Source organism: Brachyhypopomus gauderio, unplaced genomic scaffold, assembly GCF_052324685.1.
Source record: "Brachyhypopomus gauderio isolate BG-103 unplaced genomic scaffold, BGAUD_0.2 sc194, whole genome shotgun sequence".
Lineage (NCBI taxonomy): Eukaryota > Metazoa > Chordata > Actinopteri > Gymnotiformes > Hypopomidae > Brachyhypopomus > Brachyhypopomus gauderio.
The window spans coordinates 127,965-137,500 of record NW_027507015.1 but is presented as its reverse complement, the minus strand read 5'-3'; the positions used below and the strand labels follow the sequence as shown (position 1 = coordinate 137,500).

At 41.8% G+C, this 9,536-nt stretch overlaps 16 non-coding genes across 16 annotated transcripts; all 16 read left to right on the top strand.

Annotated features, from left to right (window-relative positions):
• Positions 1-916: 916 nt before the first annotated feature.
• On the top strand, positions 917-989 carry trnar-ccu (transfer RNA arginine (anticodon CCU)). Its single transcript has one exon. It is a non-coding gene; the product is annotated as a tRNA-Arg (tRNA).
• A 7-nt stretch (positions 990-996) lies between these two features.
• Positions 997-1,068, top strand: trnam-cau (transfer RNA methionine (anticodon CAU)). The gene has a single exon. It is a non-coding gene; the product is annotated as a tRNA-Met (tRNA).
• A 902-nt stretch (positions 1,069-1,970) lies between these two features.
• trnar-ccu (transfer RNA arginine (anticodon CCU)) lies at positions 1,971-2,043 on the top strand. The gene has a single exon. It is a non-coding gene; the product is annotated as a tRNA-Arg (tRNA).
• A 7-nt stretch (positions 2,044-2,050) lies between these two features.
• On the top strand, positions 2,051-2,122 carry trnam-cau (transfer RNA methionine (anticodon CAU)). The gene has a single exon. It is a non-coding gene; the product is annotated as a tRNA-Met (tRNA).
• Positions 2,123-3,021: 899 nt separating this feature from the next.
• trnar-ccu (transfer RNA arginine (anticodon CCU)) lies at positions 3,022-3,094 on the top strand. The gene has a single exon. It is a non-coding gene; the product is annotated as a tRNA-Arg (tRNA).
• Positions 3,095-3,101: 7 nt separating this feature from the next.
• On the top strand, positions 3,102-3,173 carry trnam-cau (transfer RNA methionine (anticodon CAU)). The gene has a single exon. It is a non-coding gene; the product is annotated as a tRNA-Met (tRNA).
• An 899-nt stretch (positions 3,174-4,072) lies between these two features.
• On the top strand, positions 4,073-4,145 carry trnar-ccu (transfer RNA arginine (anticodon CCU)). Its single transcript has one exon. It is a non-coding gene; the product is annotated as a tRNA-Arg (tRNA).
• A 981-nt stretch (positions 4,146-5,126) lies between these two features.
• trnar-ccu (transfer RNA arginine (anticodon CCU)) lies at positions 5,127-5,199 on the top strand. Its single transcript has one exon. It is a non-coding gene; the product is annotated as a tRNA-Arg (tRNA).
• A 7-nt stretch (positions 5,200-5,206) lies between these two features.
• Positions 5,207-5,278, top strand: trnam-cau (transfer RNA methionine (anticodon CAU)). The gene has a single exon. It is a non-coding gene; the product is annotated as a tRNA-Met (tRNA).
• Positions 5,279-6,177: 899 nt separating this feature from the next.
• trnar-ccu (transfer RNA arginine (anticodon CCU)) lies at positions 6,178-6,250 on the top strand. Its single transcript has one exon. It is a non-coding gene; the product is annotated as a tRNA-Arg (tRNA).
• Positions 6,251-6,257: 7 nt separating this feature from the next.
• trnam-cau (transfer RNA methionine (anticodon CAU)) lies at positions 6,258-6,329 on the top strand. Its single transcript has one exon. It is a non-coding gene; the product is annotated as a tRNA-Met (tRNA).
• Positions 6,330-7,228: 899 nt separating this feature from the next.
• On the top strand, positions 7,229-7,301 carry trnar-ccu (transfer RNA arginine (anticodon CCU)). Its single transcript has one exon. It is a non-coding gene; the product is annotated as a tRNA-Arg (tRNA).
• A 7-nt stretch (positions 7,302-7,308) lies between these two features.
• Positions 7,309-7,380, top strand: trnam-cau (transfer RNA methionine (anticodon CAU)). Its single transcript has one exon. It is a non-coding gene; the product is annotated as a tRNA-Met (tRNA).
• Positions 7,381-8,279: 899 nt separating this feature from the next.
• On the top strand, positions 8,280-8,352 carry trnar-ccu (transfer RNA arginine (anticodon CCU)). Its single transcript has one exon. It is a non-coding gene; the product is annotated as a tRNA-Arg (tRNA).
• Positions 8,353-9,333: 981 nt separating this feature from the next.
• On the top strand, positions 9,334-9,406 carry trnar-ccu (transfer RNA arginine (anticodon CCU)). Its single transcript has one exon. It is a non-coding gene; the product is annotated as a tRNA-Arg (tRNA).
• Positions 9,407-9,413: 7 nt separating this feature from the next.
• Positions 9,414-9,485, top strand: trnam-cau (transfer RNA methionine (anticodon CAU)). Its single transcript has one exon. It is a non-coding gene; the product is annotated as a tRNA-Met (tRNA).
• The last annotated feature ends 51 nt before the right edge of the window (positions 9,486-9,536 follow it).

Sequence of the window (9,536 nt, the reverse complement as noted above, 5' to 3'; positions counted from 1 at the left end):
GAAACCATCCTCTGCTAAGTCAGCTTTAGTCCTGAAAAAGCATTCCTTTAGTCCAAAAATAGCACACCTTTCAATGTCAGAGGGGTGTGAGTCAAAAATTGATAGAAAGCCTCTAAAGACAGGGTGAATTCACTCTATAGCATTTCTTTCAATGTTTTAATTTAATGAAACTCTTCAAGGCACTTCATGCTTCACTCTAGCAAATCCCAATAGACACTCAAAATAACCTACAAATTCAAGCTTGTGTTGTAAAAAATGTAAGTCCCTTTCAAGAAAGTGAATGAAAATGGTGCTCGACAAGATGTTTAGAAGTAGACCTGGAAATTTCAAAACTTAAAAGCATGTTTGCCAAGCTGATATGTTCATATGCTTGTACAAAAGATCTGCCAATTCCCTTGAGCCATGAGGTTGATTTGCTGACAACAGATGGCGTGATGACAAGGGGTAATGTCGAGAGATGTGTTACATTGGCCTATCTTATCAAAGATCTCTTGCTGAATCTTCTCCAGGACCTCCAGACTTCTACATATTTGGCCAAAAGAGGTGACGCGGAACAAAGTGTGGATTTTTCAAATGTCACTGGATGTCAAAGATTGGGTGAAAGGGAAACTGAAATCCAGAAAGATTGAAAATACAAAAGATCTGCTAAGTCCCCTGCTCAGTGGGTGAAAGGGAAACTGAAATTCATAATGATTGAAATGACAAAAGATCTGCTAATTCCCTTCAGCTATGGTCGTGTTTGCACAAAGCAGTACAGAAACAAAATTGAGTTGAAGCATTGTACTGACTTTTCATTTTTCTGTCTCTCAGGTGTCTGACTAGAACAGACTGTACTGAGAACAGAGCCCTCTGATATATTCCAGAAGTATAGGTTGCGTTCATCGTGGGTACTGGACATCCGCAAGCTTTAGCAAGAGCCCCAGTGGCCTAATGGATAAGGCACTGGCCTCCTAAGCCAGGGATTGTGGGTTCGAGTCCCATCTGGGGTGCTGGGAAAGCAGAGTGGCGCAGCGGAAGCGTGCTGGGCCCATAACCCAGAGGTCGATGGATCGAAACCATCCTCTGCTAAGTCAGCTTTAGTCCTGAAAAAGCATTCCTTTAGTCCAAAAATAGCACACCTTTCAATGTCAGAGGGGTGTGAGTCAAAAATTGATAGAAAGCCTCTAAAGACAGGGTGAATTCACTCTATAGCATTTCTTTCAATGTTTTAATTTAATGAAACTCTTCAAGGCACTTCATGCTTCACTCTAGCAAATCCCAATAGACACTCAAAATAACCTACAAATTCAAGCTTGTGTTGTAAAAAATGTAAGTCCCTTTCAAGAAAGTGAATGAAAATGGTGCTCGACAAGATGTTTAGAAGTAGACCTGGAAATTTCAAAACTTAAAAGCATGTTTGCCAAGCTGATATGTTCATATGCTTGTACAAAAGATCTGCCAATTCCCTTGAGCCATGAGGTTGATTTGCTGACAACAGATGGCCTGATGACAAGGGGTAATGTCGAGAGATGTGTTACACTGGCCTATCTTATCAAAGATCTCTTGCTAAATCTTCTCCAGGACCTCCAGACTTCTCCTACATATTTGGCCAAAAGAATGGACGCGGAACAACGTGTGGATTTTTCAAATGTCACTGGATATCAAAGATTGGGTGAAAGGGAAACTGAAATCCAGAAAGATTGAAAATACAAAAGATCTGCTAAGTCCCCTGCTCAGTGGGTGAAAGGGAAACTGAAATTCATAATGATTGAAATGACAAAAGATCTGCTAATTCCCTTCAGCTATGGTCGTGTTTGCACAAAGCAGTACAGAAACAAAATTGAGTTGAAGCATTGTACTGACTTTTCATTTTTCTGTCTCTCAGGTGTCTGACTAGAACAGACTGTACTGAGAACAGAGCCCTCTGATATATTCCAGAAGTATAGGTTGCGTTCATCGTGGGTACTGGACATCCGCAAGCTTTAGCAAGAGCCCCAGTGGCCTAATGTATAAGGCACTGGCCTCCTAAGCCAGGGATTGTGGGTTCGAGTCCCATCTGGGGTGCTGGGAAAGCAGAGTGGCGCAGCGGAAGCGTGCTGGGCCCATAACCCAGAGGTCGATGGATCGAAACCATCCTCTGCTAAGTCAGCTTTAGTCCTAAAAAAGCATTCCTTTAGTCCAAAAATAGCACACCTTTCAATGTCAGAGGGGTGTGAGTCAAAAATTGATAGAAAGCCTCTAAAGACAGGGTGAATTCACTCTATAGCATTTCTTTCAATGTTTTAATTTAATGAAACTCTTCAAGGCACTTCATGCTTCACTCTAGCAAATCCCAATAGACACTCAAAATAACCTACAAATTCAAGCTTGTGTTGTAAAAAATTTAAGTCCCTTTCAAGAAAGTGAATGAAAATGGTGCTCGACAAGATGTTTAGAAGTAGACCTGGAAATTTCAAAACTTAAAAGCATGTTTGCCAAGCTGATATGTTCATATGCTTGTACAAAAGATCTGCCAATTCCCTTGAGCCATGAGGTTGATTTGCTGACAACAGATGGCGTGATGACAAGGGGTAATGTCGAGAGATGTGTTACATTGGCCTATCTTATCAAAGATCTCTTGCTGAATCTTCTCCAGGACCTCCAGACTTCTACATATTTGGCCAAAAGAGGTGATGCGGAACAACGTGTGGATTTTTCAAATGTCACTGGATGTCAAAGATTGGGTGAAAGGGAAACTGAAATCCAGAAAGATTGAAAATACAAAAGATCTGCTAAGTCCCCTGCTCAGTAGGTGAAAGGGAAACTGAAATTCATAATGATTGAAATGACAAAAGATCTGCTAATTCCCTTCAGCTATGGTCGTGTTTGCACAAAGCAGTACAGAAACAAAATTGAGTTGAAGCATTGTACTGACTTTTCATTTTTCTGTCTCTCAGGTGTCTGACTAGAACAGACTGTACTGAGAACAGAGCCCTCTGATATATTCCAGAAGTATAGGTTGCGTTCATCGTGGGTACTGGACATCCGCAAGCTTTAGCAAGAGCCCCAGTGGCCTAATGTATAAGGCACTGGCCTCCTAAGCCAGGGATTGTGGGTTCGAGTCCCATCTGGGGTGCTGGGAAAGCAGAGTGGCGCAGCGGAAGCGTGCTGGGCCCATAACCCAGAGGTCGATGGATCGAAACCATCCTCTGCTAAGTCAGCTTTAGTCCTAAAAAAGCATTCCTTTAGTCCAAAAATAGCACACCTTTCAATGTCAGAGGGGTGTGAGTCAAAAATTGATAGAAAGCCTCTAAAGACAGGGTGAATTCACTCTATAGCATTTCTTTCAATGTTTTAATTTAATGAAACTCTTCAAGGCACTTCATGCTTCACTCTAGCAAATCCCAATAGACACTCAAAATAACCTACAAATTCAAGCTTGTGTTGTAAAAAATTTAAGTCCCTTTCAAGAAAGTGAATGAAAATGGTGCTCGACAAGATGTTTAGAAGTAGACCTGGAAATTTCAAAACTTAAAAGCATGTTTGCCAAGCTGATATGTTCATATGCTTGTACAAAAGATCTGCCAATTCCCTTGAGCCATGAGGTTGATTTGCTGACAACAGATGGCGTGATGACAAGGGGTAATGTCGAGAGATGTGTTACATTGGCCTATCTTATCAAAGATCTCTTGCTGAATCTTCTCCAGGACCTCCAGACTTCTACATATTTGGCCAAAAGAGGTGATGCGGAACAACGTGTGGATTTTTCAAATGTCACTGGATGTCAAAGATTGGGTGAAAGGGAAACTGAAATCCAGAAAGATTGAAAATACAAAAGATCTGCTAAGTCCCCTGCTCAGTAGGTGAAAGGGAAACTGAAATTCATAATGATTGAAATGACAAAAGATCTGCTAATTCCCTTCAGCTATGGTCGTGTTTGCACAAAGCAGTACAGAAACAAAATTGAGTTGAAGCATTGTACTGACTTTTCATTTTTCTGTCTCTCAGGTGTCTGACTAGAACAGACTGTACTGAGAACAGAGCCCTCTGATATATTCCAGAAGTATAGGTTGCGTTCATCGTGGGTACTGGACATCCGCAAGCTTTAGCAAGAGCCCCAGTGGCCTAATGTATAAGGCACTGGCCTCCTAAGCCAGGGATTGTGGGTTCGAGTCCCATCTGGGGTGCTGGGAAAGCAGAGTGGCGCAGCGGAAGAGTGCTGGGCCCATAACCTAGAGGTCGATGGATCGAAACCATCCTCTGCTAAGTCAGCTTTAGTCCTAAAAAAGCATTCCTTTAGTCCAAAAATAGCACACCTTTCAATGTCAGAGGGGTGTGAGTCAAAAATTGATAGAAAGCCTCTAAAGACAGGGTGAATTCACTCTATAGCATTTCTTTCAATGTTTTAATTTAATGAAACTCTTCAAGGCACTTCATGCTTCACTCTAGCAAATCCCAATAGACACTCAAAATAACCTACAAATTCAAGCTTGTGTTGTAAAAAATTTAAGTCCCTTTCAAGAAAGTGAATGAAAATGGTGCTCGACAAGATGTTTAGAAGTAGACCTGGAAATTTCAAAACTTAAAAGCATGTTTGCCAAGCTGATATGTTCATATGCTTGTACAAAAGATCTGCCAATTCCCTTGAGCCATGAGGTTGATTTGCTGACAACAGATGGCGTGATGACAAGGGGTAATGTCGGGAGATGTGTTACACTGGCCTATCTTATCAAAGATCTCTTGCTAAATCTTCTCCAGGACCTCCAGACTTCTCCTACATATTTGGCCAAAAGAATGGACGCGGAACAACGTGTGGATTTTTCAAATGTCACTGGATATCAAAGATTGGGTGAAAGGGAAACTGAAATCCAGAAAGATTGAAAATACAAAAGATCTGCTAAGTCCCCTGCTCAGTGGGTGAAAGGGAAACTGAAATTCATAATGATTGAAATGACAAAAGATCTGCTAATTCCCTTCAGCTATGGTCGTGTTTGCACAAAGCAGTACAGAAACAAAATTGAGTTGAAGCATTGTACTGACTTTTCATTTTTCTGTCTCTCAGGTGTCTGACTAGAACAGACTGTACTGAGAACAGAGCCCTCTGATATATTCCAGAAGTATAGGTTGCGTTCATCGTGGGTACTGGACATCCGCAAGCTTTAGCAAGAGCCCCAGTGGCCTAATGGATAAGGCACTGGCCTCCTAAGCCAGGGATTGTGGGTTCGAGTCCCATCTGGGGTGCTGGGAAAGCAGAGTGGCGCAGCGGAAGCGTGCTGGGCCCATAACCCAGAGGTCGATGGATCGAAACCATCCTCTGCTAAGTCAGCTTTAGTCCTAAAAAAGCATTCCTTTAGTCCAAAAATAGCACACCTTTCAATGTCAGAGGGGTGTGAGTCAAAAATTGATAGAAAGCCTCTAAAGACAGGGTGAATTCACTCTATAGCATTTCTTTCAATGTTTTAATTTAATGAAACTCTTCAAGGCACTTCATGCTTCACTCTAGCAAATCCCAATAGACACTCAAAATAACCTACAAATTCAAGCTTGTGTTGTAAAAAATTTAAGTCCCTTTCAAGAAAGTGAATGAAAATGGTGCTCGACAAGATGTTTAGAAGTAGACCTGGAAATTTCAAAACTTAAAAGCATGTTTGCCAAGCTGATATGTTCATATGCTTGTACAAAAGATCTGCCAATTCCCTTGAGCCATGATGTTGATTTGCTGACAACAGATGGCGTGATGACAAGGGGTAATGTCGAGAGATGTGTTACATTGGCCTATCTTATCAAAGATCTCTTGCTGAATCTTCTCCAGGACCTCCAGACTTCTACATATTTGGCCAAAAGAGGTGACGCGGAACAACGTGTGGATTTTTCAAATGTCACTGGATGTCAAAGATTGGGTGAAAGGGAAACTGAAATCCAGAAAGATTGAAAATACAAAAGATCTGCTAAGTCCCCTGCTCAGTGGGTGAAAGGGAAACTGAAATTCATAATGATTGAAATGACAAAAGATCTGCTAATTCCCTTCAGCTATGGTCGTGTTTGCACAAAGCAGTACAGAAACAAAATTGAGTTGAAGCATTGTACTGACTTTTCATTTTTCTGTCTCTCAGGTGTCTGATTAAAACAGACTGTACTGAGAACAGAGCCCTCTGATATATTCCAGAAGTATAGGTTGCGTTCATCGTGGGTACTGGACATCCGCAAGCTTTAGCAAGAGCCCCAGTGGCCTAATGGATAAGGCACTGGCCTCCTAAGCCAGGGATTGTGGGTTCGAGTCCCATCTGGGGTGCTGGGAAAGCAGAGTGGCGCAGCGGAAGCGTGCTGGGCCCATAACCCAGAGGTCGATGGATCGAAACCATCCTCTGCTAAGTCAGCTTTAGTCCTAAAAAAGCATTCCTTTAGTCCAAAAATAGCACACCTTTCAATGTCAGAGGGGTGTGAGTCAAAAATTGATAGAAAGCCTCTAAAGACAGGGTGAATTCACTCTATAGCATTTCTTTCAATGTTTTAATTTAATGAAACTCTTCAAGGCACTTCATGCTTCACTCTAGCAAATCCCAATAGACACTCAAAATAACCTACAAATTCAAGCTTGTGTTGTAAAAAATTTAAGTCCCTTTCAAGAAAGTGAATGAAAATGGTGCTCGACAAGATGTTTAGAAGTAGACCTGGAAATTTCAAAACTTAAAAGCATGTTTGCCAAGTTGATATGTTCATATGCTTGTACAAAAGATCTGCTAATTCCCTTGAGCCATGAGGTTGATTTGCTGACAACAGATGGCGTGATGACAAGGGGTAATGTCGAGAGATGTGTTACACTGGCCTATCTTATCAAAGATCTCTTGCTGAATCTTCTCCAGGACCTCCAGACTTCTACATATTTGGCCAAAAGAATGGACGCGGAACAACGTGTGGATTTTTCAAATGTCACTGGATATCAAAGATTGGGTGAAAGGGAAACTGAAATCCAGAAAGATTGAAAATACAAAAGATCTGCTAAGTCCCCTGCTCAGTGGGTGAAAGGGAAACTGAAATTTATAATGATTGAAATGACAAAAGATCTGCTAATTCCCTTCAGCTATGGTCGTGTTTGCACAAAGCAGTACAGAAACAAAATTGAGTTGAAGCATTGTACTGACTTTTCATTTTTCTGTCTCTCAGGTGTCTGACTAGAACAGACTGTACTGAGAACAGAGCCCTCTGATATATTCCAGAAGTATAGGTTGCGTTCATCGTGGGTACTGGACATCCGCAAGCTTTAGCAAGAGCCCCAGTGGCCTAATGGATAAGGCACTGGCCTCCTAAGCCAGGGATTGTGGGTTCGAGTCCCATCTGGGGTGCTGGGAAAGCAGAGTGGCGCAGCGGAAGCGTGCTGGGCCCATAACCCAGAGGTCGATGGATCGAAACCATCCTCTGCTAAGTCAGCTTTAGTCCTAAAAAAGCATTCCTTTAGTCCAAAAATAGCACACCTTTCAATGTCAGAGGGGTGTGAGTCAAAAATTGATAGAAAGCCTCTAAAGACAGGGTGAATTCACTCTATAGCATTTCTTTCAATGTTTTAATTTAATGAAACTCTTCAAGGCACTTCATGCTTCACTCTAGCAAATCCCAATAGACACTCAAAATAACCTACAAATTCAAGCTTGTGTTGTAAAAAATTTAAGTCCCTTTCAAGAAAGTGAATGAAAATGGTGCTCGACAAGATGTTTAGAAGTAGACCTGGAAATTTCAAAACTTAAAAGCATGTTTGCCAAGCTGATATGTTCATATGCTTGTACAAAAGATCTGCCAATTCCCTTGAGCCATGAGGTTGATTTGCTGACAACAGATGGCGTGATGACAAGGGGTAATGTCGAGAGATGTGTTACATTGGCCTATCTTATCAAAGATCTCTTGCTGAATCTTCTCCAGGACCTCCAGACTTCTACATATTTGGCCAAAAGAGGTGATGCGGAACAACGTGTGGATTTTTCAAATGTCACTGGATGTCAAAGATTGGGTGAAAGGGAAACTGAAATCCAGAAAGATTGAAAATACAAAAGATCTGCTAAGTCCCCTGCTCAGTAGGTGAAAGGGAAACTGAAATTCATAATGATTGAAATGACAAAAGATCTGCTAATTCCCTTCAGCTATGGTCGTGTTTGCACAAAGCAGTACAGAAACAAAATTGAGTTGAAGCATTGTACTGACTTTTCATTTTTCTGTCTCTCAGGTGTCTGACTAGAACAGACTGTACTGAGAACAGAGCCCTCTGATATATTCCAGAAGTATAGGTTGCGTTCATCGTGGGTACTGGACATCCGCAAGCTTTAGCAAGAGCCCCAGTGGCCTAATGTATAAGGCACTGGCCTCCTAAGCCAGGGATTGTGGGTTCGAGTCCCATCTGGGGTGCTGGGAAAGCAGAGTGGCGCAGCGGAAGCGTGCTGGGCCCATAACCTAGAGGTCGATGGATCGAAACCATCCTCTGCTAAGTCAGCTTTAGTCCTAAAAAAGCATTCCTTTAGTCCAAAAATAGCACACCTTTCAATGTCAGAGGGGTGTGAGTCAAAAATTGATAGAAAGCCTCTAAAGACAGGGTGAATTCACTCTATAGCATTTCTTTCAATGTTTTAATTTAATGAAACTCTTCAAGGCACTTCATGCTTCACTCTAGCAAATCCCAATAGACACTCAAAATAACCTACAAATTCAAGCTTGTGTTGTAAAAAATTTAAGTCCCTTTCAAGAAAGTGAATGAAAATGGTGCTCGACAAGATGTTTAGAAGTAGACCTGGAAATTTCAAAACTTAAAAGCATGTTTGCCAAGCTGATATGTTCATATGCTTGTACAAAAGATCTGCCAATTCCCTTGAGCCATGAGGTTGATTTGCTGACAACAGATGGCGTGATGACAAGGGGTAATGTCGGGAGATGTGTTACACTGGCCTATCTTATCAAAGATCTCTTGCTAAATCTTCTCCAGGACCTCCAGACTTCTCCTACATATTTGGCCAAAAGAATGGACGCGGAACAACGTGTGGATTTTTCAAATGTCACTGGATATCAAAGATTGGGTGAAAGGGAAACTGAAATCCAGAAAGATTGAAAATACAAAAGATCTGCTAAGTCCCCTGCTCAGTGGGTGAAAGGGAAACTGAAATTCATAATGATTGAAATGACAAAAGATCTGCTAATTCCCTTCAGCTATGGTCGTGTTTGCACAAAGCAGTACAGAAACAAAATTGAGTTGAAGCATTGTACTGACTTTTCATTTTTCTGTCTCTCAGGTGTCTGACTAGAACAGACTGTACTGAGAACAGAGCCCTCTGATATATTCCAGAAGTATAGGTTGCGTTCATCGTGGGTACTGGACATCCGCAAGCTTTAGCAAGAGCCCCAGTGGCCTAATGGATAAGGCACTGGCCTCCTAAGCCAGGGATTGTGGGTTCGAGTCCCATCTGGGGTGCTGGGAAAGCAGAGTGGCGCAGCGGAAGCGTGCTGGGCCCATAACCCAGAGGTCGATGGATCGAAACCATCCTCTGCTAAGTCAGCTTTAGTCCTAAAAAAGCATTCCTTTAGTCCAAAAATAGCACACC